General features: G+C 47.5%; 1 protein-coding gene across 5 annotated transcripts in view; it reads right to left on the bottom strand.

Moving 5' to 3' along the window:
• The window catches only part of Lrrc8d (leucine rich repeat containing 8 VRAC subunit D), a 105,053-nt gene that overhangs the window by 14,524 nt on the left and 71,707 nt on the right, over positions 1-18,822 (bottom strand). The window contains exon 1 of one of the 5 annotated variants that reach the window (XM_041642021.1): positions 6,005-6,149. The exons of the other annotated variants lie outside the window; for them this stretch is intronic. The gene's annotated coding sequence lies outside the window, so the exon portion shown is untranslated. Of the gene's footprint in view, positions 1-6,004; positions 6,150-18,822 lie in introns of those variants that run through there. 5 annotated transcript variants of the gene reach the window in all.

Genomic DNA, 18,822 nt, shown 5'->3' with positions numbered 1-18,822 from the left:
CTGTGACCTCAGGTTTTGGGGGGAGGGGGTAAGGGGGCTGAGGGAAGGGAGGTGTGCAGGCCATCTTCAAAGGGCAATCTTAGGTTGTTATGCCCATACCTCCTCCACCTCTAGGGGCTAAAATCACAGCCAAGATTAACTTAGAACTTCAGGACCTTCTTTCAAGTTTACTCTGCAAAACGTTTCCCAAATTAGTGTTTCTACAAAGGCAAACCACTAGAGCCCAAACGCATTCTCTTGCTGCTGAGGGAATGGAAAAGACTACGAGGCACTAGAGAGGATATTTCTACCTGTGGCTTTTACCCCGCTGCCTCTCGTCACCTGGCCGGATGGCCACTTTCTGCGCACAGGGTTGTGAGAGGAGCCGGTGTGGCTTCAATGACTCAGGTCGCTAATTCGCTAATGTCACAATCACAGGCAGAAGAAAAAGCAGGCTTGAGTTGCACAAGCCGAGCCAGAGACAGTAAGCCACAGATGTAAATTGCAGGCCTCCCCCAAACACTGCCATCAACCTCCAGGAGCTTTCTGCTCCATCAGCTCTGTCTTAATTGCTTTTCACTCTGCTGTTGAAAAGCAGAAGTCCACCAGGCTCTGGCCACCCGGGGCGGTATTAGGGGAGTTTCTCTCACACAGCCCTTTAAAGCTCAAACAAGCACACCCAGTTTTTAAGGAAATGCCAAGAAGGAGCAGGTTGACGGTATTTTCCACTGGTTTAAAAATAAATGCATTCTACTCTTGATAAAAAGTGTCTCGGAATTATAGGAACAGGAAGCAGCAGCTGGACATAGCTGTCTTCATTTCCTGAGAGTCCCAGCGAGGAACTCCCCATTGAGACAAAAGCGATCCAGAGGTTGGCGTCTGCTCCAGGGCCTGCCCACTCCAGGCCGCACCGGGCTGCCAGAGCTGGTTACCACAGCAGATGGTATCCAGTCCCATTAAAAATTACTACCCACTCCACTCCTGCAGCTTCAGTGCCCAGCAGGACCCTGGCACTAGGAGAAGGGACCTCTGCTCAGGCTGAAACAGTCTGCCTTTCTGGCTCACTCTAGAGGCTTTAGGAGCCAGGGCGGCAGACAGAATCCCGAAGGAGGCTGAAGTCTAGCTCCATGCCTCTCTTGGAAAGAAAGGAGCTGATCATAGCTGATGTTCTCAGCCACACTATGCCTCAGTTCTCACATCTGCGAAATGGCAAAGAGGTCACCCACTTCATGGAGTAATATAAAGCAAATGAGACAACGCCCGTGAAATACTGCTGAGGTCACAACTGAAATAACAGACTAGAGTGAGCACTTAGTATCACAGGGCTTCTGGCCCCGAGACTCCACAGAGAATAGCACTTCACCTGAGCCTTAAGCTGACACCCAGGAGAGGAGGCCATCGTGCAGAGTAACTGCCACCGGCATCACCACCATCGTCGTCACTAGGTGGGAAACTGCACCCTAACTCCTGGCAAGAGTTCAAGTCAGGGGCTGGGGAGGCAGGTAAAAGGATCTCAGCTCAAATTCCCCAGAACCAATGTAAAAAGTCCCATGTGATGACAAACATGCCTGTCACCCCAGTGTGATAAAGACAGGTGCTTCCTTGGGGCTTGGCAGCTGCTAACCTGGCTGGAGAGTCAGGGAGAGTCCCTAATTCAAGAAGATAAGATTGAGAACACACACACACGCACGCACACACACACATGCACTCAGGCATGCACGCACACACTTCAAGGCATTTGAAACACATCTGGCAGTCTGCGAGGGCCCAGCAGGAGATGGGGAATTGTGAAAGCCCCTTATATTTCAGGCCTGTTACTCTGGGCAAATCCCTCCACCTCTTGTGCAACGTGATTCACCCACTTGTCACCAGCACCGGGCTAGTGTCAGACAAAAATAGACGAGACCCGGTTCCAGCTCTTGAAGAACTCGCTCGGAGGCCAGGGTGGGGGATGGAAAGGAGTGACATATAAACAAATTAATTACAAAACAGCGGGACCCAGGACAGGAAATGACTAACTTTGTCTGAACTTATGGAAGAACTGCTCTAATTTGTAACCTGGGAAAAAACAAGGGAACCAGACTACAAATTCCACCTATGTTTGTGTTAACTAAACCTCTGAGAAAAATCTGGCTGGAAGAGACGGTCCAGTGTCCACACGGCACAGCACCTACAGCTCACCTGCTTAGAAACAAGGAACACACCGCATAAAACAACACAGATGCCGCCAGCGATAGAAAACTCCAATACTGCAAGATTCTTAAAAAAAAAAAAAACAAACAACCGTCAGAGCACTTGTAAGATAAGAATGATGCTTTGTAAGTCACCGCGGTGGAAGCCTGACCAGGTCTCCCCATACAGGCCACAGCTATGGGACAAAACACCAGAGCCCGAAGGGACGGTTTTTCAAATCCCTAGCGTGGCTATGGGCACTTGGTGTCTCTCTGCTTCTCTTTCCACACTCACAAAATGGGCGCGGCTTGGCTAACAATAACCGTCGTAATGGCCACCTGCCTCCAAGGGTCACTCGGACGATGAACGGTGGTCAGACAAAGAAGCACACGGACCCTTTCTGGACACAGAGTCAGGGTGACCCGAGTTAGCTGCTACTGTAAACTGCAGAAGCGAAACAGCAACAGTGTTCATTTACTACAGTCGGAGAGTGCTGGCCCAGCATACACAACACGCTGCTCTGATTCTTGGTACCAGAAAAAACGGTGTGTGATGCAGGCCTGTGTGCCAACAGCAGGGGTAGAGACGGCAACCAAGCGTTCAAGGCGATCTTCAACCAGAGCTCAAGACTACATGGGACACTTTTAAAAAGCAAACAAGTGACAAAATACAAAATTTAAAAATGCTAATTTTTTTCTTGCTATTCACAAATGTTCCCTTAAGGTTTAAAGTTTTAGATTCTGTCTAAGCCTCCATATTTCATTTTGTAGAAATAGACAGATGGTTCATTTAGTTGATAATGACGTCAGGTCACATGCTCCATGTGTATGTGTGTGTGTGTGTGTGTGTGTGTGTGTGTGTGTCTCTCTCTCACACACACACACACACACAAAACTACACAATTTTAAGGGATTTATCCTAACATGAAAACTTATTTCCAGTTGTAGATAAGAAGTACATGTGAATATAACCTTAAGGTGATAGGATGAAAAAAATCCTATTTTAGGAAATAACACACTTTTAACGTGATTCTGCTGGAATTCTGAGTATTCTGGAATGACAGAAAAGCAAAAACAAAGGAGAAATGTTTTCACATTCTCATTAAACTCTTTTCTCCACTAGTATAGATCATTTTTAAAATCTAGTTTACTAAACTTCAAAACTAAAAGAATTCATTATACCACTGAGGTTGCAAGCAAGGCTGGCCACCCACCAAAAGGACAGGCAGTTTAAGTAAAATTACTTTCATTTCTTTCTTTTTCTCCGAGTATGGGAGTTTTGCCCGCACGCACGCATGCATGTCATATGTGTGCCATGCCGGCAGGGCCAGAAGAACTTGTCTGAGTTACAGGTGGTTGTGAGCCATCCTGTGGGCGCTGGGATCTGAACCCAGGTCCTCTGCAAGAACAGCCACTGAGCGTTCTGAACCGCTGAGCCATCCCTCTAGACCCAGTTCTCACTCTTCTCTCACGGTATTCACAAGGAAACTTAGGGAGTTACTCAGACTGGTCTCAGTATTTTGTCATTATTACATGGTCACTGTCTGATGAAACAGGCTGTATCCAGATCAAATTAAACTTCTATAAATCAAACTGGGTGGTTTAATTGTCAACATCAGCAGCACTCAACAAAGCAAAAGATTCTGTATTTAATATTTAATATATTAAACATTATCCACCCGTTGACTGTAAGCCAAAATCAACACTTCCTGACTCTAGGGGCCTGTGGTTTTCATCTTAGTCAATAATACATAGGTTTGGACCTCAAAAATCCATCAGTAAACCTGCTGCTGAGGAAGGGTTACCAGAACTCTAAAAGAATAAGGAGGTGTGTACTGGGGGGGGGGTTATTATGCTCTTATTATATTTTAGAAAGAATTTTTCTATACAAACAAAAAATTGTTTTACTCTTTGCTTTGTTTCTAGTCAGGAAGGCCCATTGTGTAGCCCTGGCTGACCTGGAACTTGCTCTGTAGACCAGGCTGGCCTTGAACTCACAGAGATCCGCCTGCCTCTGCCTCCCACGTGCTCGTATTAAAGGCATGTAGTACCACTGCCCAGCTTGGTTACTCTTAAAGCGTTATAAATATGTCCACAGGAAATGAAGCAAATAAATTAATTCAAGCTATGATTTATCACGATTCTAGTATGTGCTGGGCACAGTAGGGGAGGGGTTTTGTGAGATCAGCTCATTTAATTGGTTTAAATCCTTTAAGCAAATTATTTCCACAATTTTTCACATGAAGAATAATAAAACACAGAAATGTTATGCTGTGGCTCCTCAGCCACTTGTTTGAGATCAAGTAAACTGTCAAACGACGTCTCTGCAAAGTGATGGAGCTAACGCCTTCGTCCAGAAAGCAAAATTAAATAAGAGAAAATGACATTTGGGGGGGGGGGCAGCGCTAGAAATGGGGCCTTGAACATGCTAGGCTGGTAAGAGTTCCACTGCTAAAACACACCCCAGCACAACTGTGCTGAAGGATAAATGAGCTGAAGAGCTGGCAGGGCTCCAGAACGGCCTAATGTACTCAGCTTCTACAGATACCCACAATAGCTCTACCACAGACAAAATCCTAGCCACACTAGCCTGTGACCGCCGAGTAACAAAAAGACTATCACAGTGAAGAAATAATCCGCCTGGCTGACAACAGCACCACCGGCTTCCTTTCAGGAAACCATCTTTTATTGTTTCGCGGGGAGGCCAAGTTTTAGAGAAACATTGATGGAGGAAGGTCATTGGCCAATAAAGAAACTGCTTGGCCCTGTGGGTGGAGTAAACAGAACAAAATGCTGGGAGGAAGAGGAAGTGAGGTCAGAGGCTCCACCGCTCTGCTCTCAGGAGCAGACACCTCAGGGAGACGCCATACTCCCAGCTCCCAGACAGACACACGCCATGAAGCTCGACCCAGGATGGACTAGGCTAGAATCTTCCCGGTAAGACCGGTGCTCACCGATTATTAGAGATGAGTTGATCGGGATATCAGAATTAGCCAGTAAGGGCTAGGGCAGAAGGGCCAAGCAGTGATTAAATGAATACAGTTTGTGTGTTGTTATTTCAGGGCATAAGCTAGCCGGGCAGGCGGCTGGGGTGTTGGGGACGCAGCCCCACCACTGCCCTTATTACTTCAAAACATAAGGAAGAAAAAGCACTGACATGTTTCTTGACCAGGACATTAGATTAATCAACCCAGTCCTACGAATCAGAAATTATAGTGACAGAATAAAATGCATTCCAAACTTGTGGCACATGCCTGTAATCCCGGCACTTAGTGAGCTGATGCAGGGGGACTGTGATTTCAAGAGCAACCCTGGCCACATGGGGAGAATCTATTTCAAAAAAAAAACCAAAATGAAACAAAAATATAAAAGCTGGACCTGCTGGTACAAACCTGTAATTTCAGCACAGGAGGCACAGACAAGAAGATCACTCACAAGTTCAAGGCCAGCCTGGGCTACAGTTACTTCCAGGACAGCCTGGGCTACATAGTCAGACTCTACCTCAAAAAAAAAAAAGAAATAGCAAAAACATAAGAAACTCATATTTAGTGGATAAAACTTTCTGAATACACGCACACTACAAGACTTTAGGTACCGGTGTGAGGGCAGCGCCACACCAGGTCACCCTTAACCGGCAGGGTGACGGTGCAGTCACGGATAGAAGATGCTAGTCTAGAATCGACTCAACATTTGAACAGCCCAGTGCAAACTACTAAGTCTGCACAGAGCATGTCCATGCCTAGCCAGACAGAGGAAAATGATTCCTTTAGTCTTCCTATCATGTGCTCAGTCACGTCGCACGACAGTCTAGTGTGTTTGGTCTCCTCAGGAGACAACGCAGGTAGTCCACTTACCAGAAGTTTTAAAAGCCAGAACTAACAGTCCTCAAGTCAGCCCCATGCCACACAGGCCGTTGCGGAGAAGCCATCCTCAAAAGTGGATCCTGTGTCCCCAGAACTCTTCCAGGATGAACCCACCCAAGCCCCAGTTCGCTTTCCAGCAGGGAGAGCCGCCCAGTTCCCGACTGCACACAGCTGCTGGGTGTAGCCAAGGTCAGATTCCATGTGTGGAGGTGCAATCTGATGACGTGGACCTGCAGGTACCTTCATGGGCTCAAACTGTACAATGCAGTTCCTACTTAAAAACTCAAACTCCAATGTGTCCCACGAGCGAAGTCTCCCGTCCCATTGCAAGGCTGGGTGACCTGGGCCGTCTGAGTTTCCATACCTTATTGTCCACAGTTCATCAGTGTAAAGACCAGGATACACCGTTGCTCGCCCAATGACCAGCACCATTTCAGGGAAGGGACTTGCGTGTCTTACTGATCTCTGGTTATTTCTTACCTGCTTCTGGCTGCCTCAGACACAAGACGCATGACAAATGGCTGTGAAATGAACTCTCTGGAGACCAATGTCAAGAATTCGCTTGGCATTTCCCTTTTTTGGGAGGGGGTCTATACTAAATTCTAGAGATTTAGCAATATTTCGCACTCACAAAACATTTTCAATTTAAAAAAAAAAGGAGGGGCTCCTGCGGATATTAAATGTTAATAAAAATTCAGTAGAATTTAAGTAGTAAGTTCAAATGAGTGACACAGGAACATGGCCCCAGTGTGTCAGATCTCCAGGACCTCTGCTCTATCAGCACCCTGGGATTCACCTCTGAGAGCTGTTTCTTCTCAGTTCCTCTGCCCCTGGATATGTGGGCATGGACCTCACGATGCTCAGTTATAACTCAACTGTTCAGAAGAAAGAGTGAGCTCACTGGTGCAGAACCCAGAAAAACTAAAACACTTGGAGGGAGGGAAAAGGGGGGAAAAAAGTCAGGGAAGAGTAGAAATAAATTTTAACAAGTGGTGTAATTTGAGAACGAGGTTACGTGAGGCCGACGGGGAAGGGGTAAGGGACGTATGTGTTTTGGCCTGAATGTGTTTAGTTTTCAAGCCTGAAACAAAGGCTTATGCAGGACTTGTCTGCTCTTTTCTATTTGTTTTTCTTGTTCAAGTTCATCCCTGGCGATCAGGGGACAAAGGTGGGAAGAAAGCTGCTGGCTCTCCGGCTTTTTATAAACGCACAGGAGAAGGCAGGAAGCCTGGCACCTGAAGACAGTGTCTTCGGTGACAGTCACAATAACCTTCTTGCTTGAATAAACGCTGACAGGTTCCTCTGGAGGGGTGTGGGTTACGCACCAGGTGTTTCTTGTAACACAACACCTGCATTAAGCCGAGCAGGGCTTCCCTCAGACCTGCACCAGAGAGCTGCTGACAGGCTGGAATGCATGAGCAGGAAAGGCAACTGAATTCAGCTTGGACGTCCTGGCCAGTGTGGCAGAACTGGCATGACTCAGCAGGTTGCAACTGTAACCCTTAACCAGTGGAGTCCTTACCCAACGCCTGCTGTGGATGCTTGTGTACCGGACCGGTCTAAACCGAGAGCCCACCTGAGAAAAGCGTGTAGCACAAGCTGGCTCAGCACACAGACATGCTTTGCTCATGAGACTCAGCCAGTGGCTATCCTGTTCAACTGCGGTACTGAGCTGGGGCTCTGATGCCGAGAACGGCAGGGCAGGGTGGGTCTGTGCGATTCTGTTAAACACCGCCAACGCCCAAAGTGGAGCTGTCGGCAACGCCAAGAGTCATGAACTGGATGCACTCACTCCTTTCCCAGCTAATGGCCGCCACTCAAGCCTCTTTGGGCTCTGTCATATTCACTACAGAGGCCCGGCAGGCGTAGTCATCAGGGCGCTTTATGAAGAAGAATCATCAAATACAGATTAATTATTAAAAGGGCGCTGTGAAGCATGGCAGTAAAAACAGCAGGGAAGGCGGTGGCCATGACTGTAAAACCCTGGCCAATCTGTGAGCCACAGGGCTCGTCTCTCCCTTGCGAGGCCTGAGGAATTGAAAGGACCCTTAGGCACACTCCAGGACCTCACCTGGAGGGCATCCCTGGAGGAGTCCACCCGGCCGCTCCTCCGCTCCACCCTCCTCACTAACTCTTCCAGCATCCTCTGGCCTCTTTGGTAGGTCAGGCTACAGAGGCAATGAACTCCGGACTCCTAGCCTGCAGGGATGACATAGGTGGCTTTCCCGCCAGCTGCCTGCCAGCGTCTGTTGTCCTGCTGAACCACGGAAGGGGAGGTAGTTACCAGGGATGAGCTCTCAGGAGGCCAGTCGGCCATGTTCTACAGAAAGTATCACCGGTGGCTAAAATGGCGATGAGTGGCTAACAGCCAGCCTGACCCTTTACCTTCTTCAGTGGTTCCGAATGCGGGAGAGGGGCTCTCACGTTTCACGGTGGGCACAAGACAGATGTGCAAAACTATGGTAAAAAGGAAGCTAAAAAATCTGCTTGGTCTTATCTGAGAGTGAACAGTTGACCAAATCTCCACCAAAATTCTTCGGAAGATAGTCCAAAGGCATGCAGAAATTTCTGAACCAAAATGAACTTTTTGCCTTAAGAATTTTACCCATCCACCCATCCACCTGTCCGTCCATCTGTCTGTCCATCATCTTCTATCTAACTTGTATGAGTGTTTTGTCTGCATGTGTACCTGTGTCCCCTGTGCATGACTGTAACCTGAAGCAGAGGAGAGGCCATTAGCCTGCAGGGAACTGGAGTTGCAGACAGTTGTAAGTCACTACATGGGTGCTGGGAACTGAACCTGGGTCCCCCAGAAAAGGAGCCAGTGCTCTTAACGGATGACATGACTCTCCATCCCCGTGAACGAATGCTTAAACAATGAATTTAATGACCCAATTAGAAGCATCACTGATGACTTAGCCATGGAAACGGGAAAGCTTCTCCCAGACATTTTATGTCATGGCTCCAGATATACATGACAGATGAGGATTCGAGGTAGAGGCTGACGTCTCCTGGAACAGAGATAAGCTGCCATTCCTTTATACGAGCTACTTAAAACTTTCAGTAAACGAAAAAGGCAGCTCCAGGCAGAAGCTGGACCGCAAGCTGACTGTATGTAAGTACACTGTGTCTCCATCTTATTCAGCCCTGAGCCCTGAGCTCCCCATGAACCCAGTGTTGGACAGAAGAGGCAGTGAGACACAGAGCCAGGTCTTTCCATAATAAAAACAAGTGCTTTCTACTTAGGTCATGATTCTCAAGTGTGCCACACCTGTCCCTACGGTTCTGCCATGCCGGGTGCCCAGACCTGGTCACTGAGTGAGTGGCAGATAGGGGCCAGGAAACATGCCAGCGAGAACCAAATGAAATTACCTGAAGCCAACGTAAACACCAGATGGTTCAGGGGTGAGGGGTGAATTGAGAGATATCCCAGCATTCTTTGTGCTGGCCAAGCCTCCACCACTCCCAACTTCGCTTCCTCTTCTCTGCGAGGTCAGCAGAGTCGGGGAACAAACACACCATCCAAGGAAGAGTCCTGGATCTGCCAATGAGCTGTGGAGCTAATAAAGCTAGGTCACTTACCAAGTCTAGCCCTGTCTTTTCGTATCAATAAAGGAAGAATAGTGAGTGCAAACATTTACTAAGTCCAGACACTTGCACACGTATCTCAAGGCCGGCACATAAGCACGCGTGTGACTCTGGCAATGACAACATATATGTAACATACTGTAAAAACATGGACTTGGGAGATACTAAGGCTACTAAGCCAAAGCTAACTGTCCCCCTAGACAGCCACACAGAGCCTCTAGAAAAGGTCCTTTTATTCCGAGCCCCATGGACCACAACCTGTATTAGTCACAGTTGCTCATCAAGGCAGCCATCCTGCCAAGACCCATGCCAGGACTGGGGAGTTAGGGAGACCAAGAGAATGCCTGTTTGGGTTGAACTGGTTTGGGGCAACTCTGAGAATGGGTAGCAGCCGACAGTACACAGATGTGAGATTCCAGCCTTAGAAACCAAGTGCCCAATCTATCTGATCTGTCCGCTTTGTTAACAAGGCTTCTTACCACTGCCCCACTGTGGGCTTCCTTGAAAACCTATAGCACACCTTTGAATGCCTTTTAATCACTGCAGAGAAAGCTTGGGCCTCAACTCATTTATAACCTCAGGATTTCAGGCTCTATACCAGCCTCCTCTCTCCTGTCCTGCCCCATCATGGCGCTCAATTGCAAAAGCTGAAACTTGGGGAAGGTCTCAAGAATGCCAGCCAGGAGAGAAAGAAACCCCTGGTTATGCCGACTTGTCCCAAAGTCTGTGTGGCTTTGGTGAGGAAGTCAAGACACTGAGAGAAAGAAAAGAGACGCCCAAGTGCTAAAAAGATCATATTGCATTCCCCCAAACGAAAGAAGAATGACACAGTGAACTACGCAATATGCACAAGATGACAGCCGGGATGTCTTGCTCTGAGCAGGGAGTATCAGATTCTTTTATAAACACTTTCTGGTGGCGGCTGGGCTTTCCAGGTGACCTTAAGCCATGTTTACTCTGTCTATCTGGTAACCCAGTTTGGCACCAAGGAGTCCGTCCAGAGCCACGTGGAGCTTGGTATGAAAGAACAGGGTGGGCCAAGTGGAAACGGAAGTAGGAAAGACAGTGGGAATGAGGGGGTGGACGGGGCAGCGGCCAAAGCAGCTGGGGTCAGTAGTGACACAGGCAAAGAAGTCATCAAGATGTCCTGACAGACCTTCCCACAGGACCTGAGCCGGCTCTTTCATAGGAAACCACGGCCTGTGGCGAAGGCTGGCTCAAGGCCCAGCTGCCAGTTAGCAGCAAGCAGGAACTGAAACCGGCCTTCCTGGTGGCCCGGGTGCAGCTCTATCCACTGAGCACACTCCTTTACACGCACAGGGCATGGGAAAAGAGCCAACCAACACCAGGACTCAGCCAGCCAGGGGAGAAGCCAGTGCCATGTGCTGCCAGAACCAGAGGCTAGTCACAAACCCCTGGTCGTCACACTGTTTCCCTGTGTATATGGTGTGCACGTGTGTATTCAAGTTCGTGTGTGTGTTTGTGTGTGTGTATGTGTGTGCGTGTGCAGAGGTTGCGCTCTCTGGCTTGAACACACAGCTTTCCAGCTGGCCTCCAGGATTCCTTGCCTGACTTCTACATGCTGGGATTATAGGCGGCCCCTACAAGGGACCAGGCTAAGATTCCAACTCCCAAGAGGAGCAGACACTTTTACCGCCTTCTCGCTTAACTCTTGATGGAGACACATGGTCTTTTTGCGGCCTCTTTACTGGGCTGGACATCTACGGGGCACAGAACCAGTCAGGCTAGAAGCTTAACTGCTATCTGGACACAAGCCGGTTTGCAGCAAAACCTATAGCACAGGATGTCTGCATGCCTGTCCTCTACATTCACTCAGCTTCTCCGAAGAACTGAATCTGCCATTGGATACTTTGAGGACTATAGAGGAACCGGGGCTGGGGTGGGGTGGGGTTCCCCCAATGGCCTAAGGACAGTTCTGCACTAACGTTGTGGTTTTTCTCATGCAGAACTGGGGCCTTCACAAAACATGAGCATGAGGCTCCAGAGAAGCTCCAGCTCAGGGTTCTGTATTGATAGAGTAGTTGCGCGCCTCTCTCTCTCTCTCTCTCTCTCTCTCTCTCTCTCTCTCTCTTTCTCCAGCTCGGGATTCTGTACAGTTGATGGCCCAGTCCTGGTTGCCAGCCCTGGGCTGTGAAGACACACACACACACATACACACACACACACACACACACACACACACAAAGTCCTTTGAGGTGAGGACCCTGTGATTCAATGTCCACCTCAAATGCTAAACAGATTAGGCTTGACTTGAACACACGTTATTTTTAACCACAGGTTTCTGATGGACATAAGTCATTAACCTTTCTTCTTCTTCCCAGACACCTACACAGAATTAGGCAAACAAAGCAGGTGGCTGTTAATCCACATCTACTTTCCTTACCTACTGAGCTCTGCCCAATCCACAATAACAACACTTCTCCCAAATGAAAGAAAGGGCTGAAGGATCCAAGCACCCCCCCCCCCCCAGGTTCTCTTCTACCAGTGTCTCTCGGTCCTACTGCCATCAGGGCCCATAGGAAGCACCCCTAATCTCTAGACCAGCAATTCGTTCTTCCTTGATGCCCCCAGACCATCATGCCTCTCTTCCTCACTTGGTTTTCACTAAACTTGGCTTCCGCCTGGTCATGACAGTCATGTACACTGCCTAGCACACAGAATAAATACGTATTTGTAAGACGTTATTACACATACACATTATTTAGCTGGGTTTCTTTTTAGAGACAGGTTTCCTATACCCCACACTGGCCTGGAACTCACTGTACAGCCAAGAATGACTCTGAACTTCTGATCCTCCTGCCTCCACCTCCTAAAAGCCAGGATTACAGGTGCACCACAGCCCCAGGCTTCTGCATTACTGAGGATTGAACCCAGAAGGCTTGAAGTGCACTGAGCAAACGCTCTAGCAACTGAACTCCATCCTCAGCCCTTTCTTGTTGTCTTGGCTGGATTTCTACAGTGATATATAAGGGACAGTGTAAGGTAGAAATTGGTTCCATTTTTACAGAGTAAGAAACTCAGGGGTTTTGCGGGACCCCTAGGCTATCAGTTCTGACACCTGCATTTTAACTGGACTGCGTTATCATCATCAGCTGTCTCTAGCAGTGTTTGCCGAGGGAAGGGAGTGGTCTCTGGTACTGATCCAGACACATGGTGACTCGCACATGAAAAACAAGCACGGGAGACTTTCTGACACAGATGGGCTCGCTGTCCTGAAAGCACAGAGCTGATGGGTGTGGAGATGAAGCTTATATTCACCCTCTTCCCCAGGGACTTCCAGCTGTAAGGCTCAGCAGAAAGGTCTGCTAGAAACAAACTCGATTCAAGCAGAGCTTATCTGGTTATAAGGTCACGAAACAAACTTTCTGACTAGCTGCTACAGGACATCTGGAAAGAACTCGACATGGGACACCCAGAACCACTGCCAGACTAGACGAAACTTGGATGTGGCTGATTCTCCACGAGGGCCCACAGAAACAACAAAGGGCAGGAACGTGGGACATCTGACAGGACAGGGTTAGTTTTAATCTCTGACCTTTCACAACCCTCCAGGGCATCTGAACTTTTCAGCCTAGGAAAGAGGCTTTAGGGGTGGCTGCATTCAAAGATCACACAACACTAGGTCTCGCCCCAAGAGACATTGCCTATTTAGCCCAGGGTGTGTCAGTGCATGGGCATGCAAGCTGTTCCACAGCTCTTCTGCAAGTCTACAGCAGCTACAGGTGAAACCTCAGATATATGCAAAGTAGCTCACCCGGCTGATTACAAGTTAAGCCAAGAAGCACCTATAAGCCCCTGATGCCTCATGTGTACCGGGTTACGACACTCAAGCAAAGACCTCGGAAATGGAGGCCCTGGATCTCAGACACTTGTGCTGCAGTCCATCCCTCGCTCTGGGAGACTTTCCAGCACCCACCAACATGCTCAAGCACAGGAAGCTGCCTTCCTTAAAGGCTTTTAGGAGCTTGTGCTTAGCACAGGTGAACACAACGGCATAAAAATCTTATCTTGGGACAGTTATTTATTAAAAGTAATTTATTTCATATAAAAAATGATGAAGTGCCCTGGGGTCGTTCTGAAACATAAACCTCTGTACACTCCATTCTGGTCGGGGACTGGAGCCAGGAGACTGAATTTGATTCTCCTTCTGCTTGCCTCCGGGTTTGGGGTGCCCAGGTCTGAATGCATTTACTGCCTGCGTGACCCACAGCAAATGAGTTGTCAGACTCAGCTTCACTCTCGTCTCCTGGCCCACAGGAAGTGAGCCTGCTCTCTCTGCAGCTTGTGAGAACTGGGAAATATCCAGAACACTACAAGAAGCTCAATGAATAATGCTTAGCTTCCCTCTTCTTCGTTAGTGCGGCACAATCCTACCCCGAATTCATATTCTCGTTCCTTCCCTCCCACTCTCCCTCCCTCCCCAACCTTCCATACTTCCCCATGCAGCCAATGAGGATCCCCCTGCCTTCATCTCCTGAGGGAGCGCTGGGATTATAGGCATGTATCACCAATTTGAAGCTCGTGGTACTGGAAATGGAACCTGGAGCTTCTTGTATGCTAGGCAGGCGCATGACCCTACACCCCAAATTCTCCTCCTTTGGCTATGCGCCCATCCGTCACTACCCTAGCTTTCTTCCAGTGAACTGGTTCAGATTTAGTAAATGTTAGGAATGGTCTCGCTTCTGCATCAGTGGACTGTGCTACAGTGACCGTATTATACCAACGGCTACTTGTCGGCTCAGGTTAAAATTTTTAAGGTTATCAGGAGCCCAACATTTTCCTTGCCAATATCAGTTGCCTGTGGGTCCTGAACCAAAATCAGAGTGCAGCCACAATTGAGAGACATCTTTCTGTTCCTCGCTGTGTCAGGAGGGACAGTCTGAAAAGGACACTGTGGGAGAGCCGTTCCTTCGCTGCACCTGGCAAACTCTGGCTGCTCCTCATCCTAACCCTGACCTTGCTGGGTTTGCACAGCCCTTCTGCCTGTGAGCCGAGCTTGACAAACTGCAGAAACTCACAGGGAGATAGCTACAGCAGACAGACGGGGCAAACCAGGTTACTCTGGACAAATCAGTTAACTCCTATCAGCAACCTTTTCTTATAAACAAAACAAAACAGAAGTAGCACATCTCTGCTGGAGTTTGTGGAAATGACCTGCTACAGGACAGGACTTGGTCCACCGTGCTACAGGACAGGACCTGGTCCACCGTGCTACAGGACAGGACCTGGTCCACCGTACAGCACACAGTAGGTATTCATTAGGTGGTAGTCCCTGCGGCAATTTCCTGCTGGTGCAATGTCCTTCGGGGCTGGAAAATTTGATGCCCTTCTACCTGACAAGGGATCCTCACACCGGGAGTCTCCAACCTTCTCTTTCGAAGCCCCAGGGTGTGTACTTATAAATGTGTGAAGAGTCCCAGTCCCACATTCTATCTAGAGCCTGCTCAGTGAGAGTTCATGGCCTTGGGTTAGGCAGGAAGCAAGGTGGGCAGACCAGGCACACAACAGTGTGGATCTCTGCACATTTTCTCTAAGGTGATGTCTTATAAAACATGATTTCTTTCTAAGAAAAAAAAAACTATCATGTTTAGTGTGTGTGTGTGTGTGTGTGTGTGCGCGCGCGCGCGCACACACACGTGGGTAAGCACTGCCGTCTATAAAGACATCAAGGTTAAAGGACAACTAGTGGGAGGAGCTAATGCTTTCCTTTCACCTGGTAGCTCTTAGAGACTGAGCTTAGGTCATAAAGCTTTGGTGCAATACCAGCTGAGCAGTCTCACTAGCTCTAGACCACAGGATTTCTAAGGTCTCTTTGTGATCAAAGGTTCACAACCCCATCTTTATGGCCATTGTATCTCCCAAGTTGTCTTCTCTGCGACCTGCTCCTCACCTACAAGGGAGTTATCTTACACTAACCTATTCCCACCTATCCTGACCTCTGTATTAGGCCCTGAAAATTGATCACATTTCTACCAAACCACTTGAGACATGCATTTTGGAGCAGGGGCTATGCAAAGCAGGTAGTGTGGAAATCTAAAACTCATTCTTTTGATTTAGATCTAAATGCCCCCTCACCTCAAGACCCATGTGCCCTCCCTTAGCTACACAACCGATGGAGGGAGAATGAACCTTTAAGAGCTGAGCCTAGCAGAAGGAAATGAAGTTACTGGAGGCACTATCGTAAAGGAAGGACTGTAGCTTCTGCCTTTGCTTCCTCTCTCGCTTTCACAGCAGAGGTAAGCAGGCATCTCTGCCAGGTACATGCTCCCGCCACAGTAAACTGCCCCTGGTCCAGCTCAGCAAGGTCAAACCCCGGAACATGCAAGCCTCTGAAATCACAAGCCAAAATAAACCTTTGCCCCAAAAGCTGACCATCTAGTGTACTTCATCAGTCACACGAAGCTGGCTGACATACGTGCCTACGTCAACCCTGTTAGAGCAAAATACTGGTTCACTACCGTGAGATTACATCATAAAGAACATAGTATACAGTAATGTTTTCAACACTTACTAGGAGATACACTGTCTACAACATGAAATATGTTTAATATTACAGTAATGTTTTCAACACTTACTAGGAGATACAATGTCTACAATATGAAATATGTTTAATATCTATCTGCCGATACATCTTTTGTTTCCTGGTATTTCCCATGGGCACATTACATCCCTAAGGCTAAGGAATATTCTAGAGTACCAGACTTGGAGACATTCTGTCCTGCGCTTTATAAATTATACACCGGCGCACGCTGCTTTTTTAAAAAAGCACAATAAAGAGATTGCTAGAACCCTAAAGAATAAGGTGTGATTATTCACTTATGTAGGGCTCTTTCAAGATATCTAAAAATAATTTAGCTACAAAAGTTCAAGGTCTCAGCAGTTTTTCAGAAGCCCAACTGCTACGTAAAACAAATTGTGTCATCTATAAATAGGAACTTGTAGATACACACACGTTATCGTGAAAATTATGTAAGTAAAATCTGTTCACAAAGAAAGCTAGAAACTAAAAATAAGCCGAAAGGAACGAGTAGGGACAATCTTTATGCACACTTGCACCACATCGACATTTATACCCTTTTCTCAGAGCTTGTCAGAACCACTTGCCTTAAACGTAGGTAGATGTTGGGGATGGGGGTGGAGGGGCTTGGGGCAGCTAACAAACAACCTGAAGTCATTTTTGCTCCAATGATCAGTATAAGAAAACAACTCTGCCAGGTCTTAAAATAAGAAAAACAAATTGCACTTAGAGACCAGCTCAGAGGTCCAAATATATTCTATAGATATCAATCCTTCCTTTCCTTGGCATCAATATAAGAGCTCCCCATGTCCTACAAGCATATTATTATACTTTTAGAAATACATGATGACTGTAGATCAGCCATGCTACTTCCTAGTTACCCAGCACACCTCTGTGTCCAGACAAGCACACAGACCCTAAAACTGTTAGCTCACTAAGAGCTGAGTGGATGGTAGCGGGTGAGGAGAGCTCTTTGCGGTCCCTTTTATAAGAGACCTTAATCTGTAGGCACACCTGGGTGCCAGGGATGACAATGGAAGGACCTGCAGCTGGGAGTTCAGTGGTTTCCTTCTCTGGCCTCGGCAGGACCTCTTGTGTCATTTACGTGAAGGGTTTCCCTCGCCTATAAGACACACACACACACACACCCTGAGGGAGGAAAGATGCAATCATTTGAGTGATTACTTAGACCACCTGTATGAATATATTTCTATCACTCACATACAACTTGTAAATATATAACACCACTAATTTTTAGATAACTCCATTTACTTAACACTATGATGTAAAGCACTTTAACTTTATCTCTTTGGTTTACTTTGTTCGCAACTCATTGTTGGCCAATTCTTTTCCTTGCTGTTGCTACTAATTGGTTTGGTTCCATTAAGACAGTGTTTCAATCTGTAGCCCAGGCTGACCTAGGATTTACAAAGTAGCCCAGGCTGGTCATGATCCACTTGCCTTAGTTTCTCAAGTGCGAGGATTATAAGCATGAACCAGTCATCCCTGGCCCGGCTAGGCCACAAGTATCTATTAATTTTTCTAAACCCAATAGAACATGGGTTTGTAAGAATTCAATGCTAGCTTACCTATCTAAAAATAATGTTTAGAGAAAGGGTGTTCTGAACTTCCTGTGTTCTGAAAGTTGACACTCAAGAGACAAACAAGAATTGAAGGTCCCCTGCTCATCCTAGACGTCTTCCAAGCCTTTTCTCTCACCCTCCTGCCTGACTGATGCTGAGACTGCACTTGGCTCCTTCTGAGACAATAGAAAAGTTAGAGATGACACGGAGATAGGAGCAGCAGCAGCAGCAAATTATACAGTCAGGGTGGCTTAACCCAACAAACAATTTCTCACAGTCCTAAAGGTCAGGGTGTGAGGTCAGGATGACAGCAGGGTTGGGCTTTGGTGAGGGCCTCTTCCAGACTGTACCCCTGCACAGCAGAAAAGGACGGGAGCTCTTTGGGCATCTGGCCCACCTTTCTCCTAATACCAGGGTATCGGGCTTTAGATTTCAACAAAGGCATCTTATGTAGAACATAAACATTCAGGCAGGAACAGGAACCTTCTGCTTCCAGAATGTCCTATCCCAACAGGTTCAGCATAGTCAGAAAATTGTGCACAACTCACAACACTAATGCTTTTCAAGTACCAAAGCAGAAGACTCCAAATACTTAACAACACTGCTCCATAGATACAGCTCCCGGGTGGCTACTTTCTATCCTCTGCCTCTGAGTCTGCAGTAACAAAACCTTCAGTCCAAAGACCAAGAGCAGATCCGGGGCCACATTTCACAGCAGATGTTCCAGCATCTAAAGGAACACACGACCTGTTACAGTGTTCTGTACTGCAGAGAATCCTTACATCTACTCCAGGGAGGACATACTTCCCGGGACTGGGATGAAAATGCAGCATCTCCAGTGTCACCTTTCAGCTGGTTTGCAGGCGATACTTTGTTTCTAGGGAAAAGTGCAATTTCCTTTCTAGCAGTTCTGTCTCTTCTCTTTCCTTAGCTATCTGAGAAAACTAGGTCAAATCTGAAGCATAAAATTAGAGATTTTCTGGAGTCAACAGCTTTGTGTGTGTGTGTCAAATACCTGGAAGTTACAACCACACTCTAGGTCACAGAATGCCTGGATATTACAACCACCCTCCAGGCCACGGAAGTCTGTATATTACCAC

This window comes from Microtus oregoni, unplaced genomic scaffold, assembly GCF_018167655.1.
Source record: "Microtus oregoni isolate MIOR12 unplaced genomic scaffold, Mior012 000072F_ref0000427, whole genome shotgun sequence".
Taxonomy (NCBI): domain Eukaryota; kingdom Metazoa; phylum Chordata; class Mammalia; order Rodentia; family Cricetidae; genus Microtus; species Microtus oregoni.
The sequence above is the reverse complement of the archived record's forward strand: the minus strand, read 5'-3'. Positions and strand labels throughout refer to the sequence as shown.